This window comes from Dipodomys merriami, unplaced genomic scaffold (genome assembly GCF_024711535.1).
Source record: "Dipodomys merriami isolate MVZ:Mamm:240054 unplaced genomic scaffold, mDipMer1.0.p SCAF_46, whole genome shotgun sequence".
NCBI classification, from domain to species: domain Eukaryota; kingdom Metazoa; phylum Chordata; class Mammalia; order Rodentia; family Heteromyidae; genus Dipodomys; species Dipodomys merriami.
The window spans coordinates 593018-594781 of NW_027206024.1; the positions used below are offsets into that span (position 1 = coordinate 593018).

Below are 1764 nucleotides of genomic sequence, written 5' to 3' on the forward strand. Positions count from 1 at the left end.
ATCCCAGTGAGTCTGGGGTCTTTCAATTGCAAAATTACTGTACAGAAGGGTCACACTTACACAAGCAAGGCAATGAGTACATTTCCTAACAAGCATTGTTAACTCCTCCTTTATTATTCCCCTACTATCCCTTCCCTTCCACCTCCACAAGTCCACTCACCTCCTCCCTTCCCCCGCCTCAATTGTAAAGTTCATTTTACAACATAGTGTCTTGTGCATCTAATTGTTACAATGGGTGAACCTGTATTCCTATTTGAGCATTTTCTTTGTCTCCTTCCCATCCAAAAATTAGAAGAGACTATATACAAGATGTAGGTGCACCAACTTCAAATACAGTGAAAATAAGTGATTTAACATGGGGTCCGAACATATAAAGAAACAAACAAAAAAAAAAACCATACTGAACATTATACGTATGTGAGAAACAACAGCAAGAAAGAAAAAACCACTTGTGTCACTAACTTCGGTTCATTTACCTTAACATAATCTTTTCTTGTCATATGCACATAGCTTTTGACGTTTTCTGCTTATCCCAGACATATATTAGTTATTGAAAATTAGGGAAACCATGGGACTTATGTTTGTTTGGACTTGGCTTATTACACTTCATAATCTATTTCCCAAGTCTTTCCACTTCCTAACAAATTAGGTAATGGAATGACAGGAATTTGCCTGTCATCCTTAAGCAGGGGCCATGTTAATCTTCTCTGTATCATTCCAAATTTAGTGTATAAAATGCTTCCTCAATACTTCTCAGGGAGCAGAGGAGGGAAGGCCATCCCTCACCCTCCAGTACTGGAGATCTCCATCTTGGATACTGACAATGCTCGGTGGAGCTGCTAGCTCCAACTTAAGCCTTGGATGAAAACTAGAGTCATTTAGTAGGTCACAAGAACCTAAGCTGACCTGCCAGACTGAGCTCCACCCAGGGAAAAGTCACCCAGCTCAGGTGCTAGCCCCAGGAGTGGCTTTCTTCACTGGGTAATCAGAGCCAGAGGCTGCCCCTCCTTTAGCAGCCTTGACAATCAATTGAAATTCAGTAAACAGAAACCCTGAGAGTGACTTCAGGCTGGGCTCTCTGAGTTTATCACAAACTAGCCCCTGGGAAAAGCTACTGTTTGCTGAAAGGCTTCAACACTACCCCAGAACCTAGCCTCATCACAGCATCTCCAAACTTGAGGAAAAAGCCGTCTCCCTCTTTTGTGATACTCAAAGCAGATCTCCCTTCCATTGAACTAACCTGGGACGAGGATCACAAAATCCTGGGTAAAGCAGAGCATCTTTCTGCCTGTTCAAACAAACTGACTTAAGAAACCAACCAAGCCACAGGAAAATCAAACACCACAAAAAGACCAGAGACTCCAACCTGAGGCTGGTTATGGACACAAGGGAGATACATGATTTTTCCTACCCCTCACAAAAATTTTGTTTTTCTTTTTTTCTTTTTTGGTACCATTTATAAAAAAATGTTTTTGGAAACTTTTTTTTAATTTTTACCTTTTTTGAAAAAAATTTTTCTAGTAACTTTTTTTTCTCTTAGAATTTTTATTTTAGGAGTATATGTGTGTGCGCATGTTTCTTTCTTTACTTTTCTTTTTCTTTTAAAAAATTCTTTTTGTTTTTTGTTTAGCTCTACTGAACTTCTGATCTTTTCTTCTTTTTTCTTATCCTTTTCACCTTTTCTTCTCTTTTGTTCTTCTTTATGTGACTTAATTGTTGTTCTGAACATCCTCAGATAAACCCGTAGTCGATTAGTAGACCTTA

General features: G+C 38.9%; 1 pseudogene; it reads right to left on the reverse strand.

The window, feature by feature from the left end:
- Positions 1-640: 640 nt before the first annotated feature.
- LOC138808625 (U6 spliceosomal RNA) lies at positions 641-753 on the reverse strand (annotated as a pseudogene).
- Positions 754-1764: the final 1011 nt, after the last annotated feature.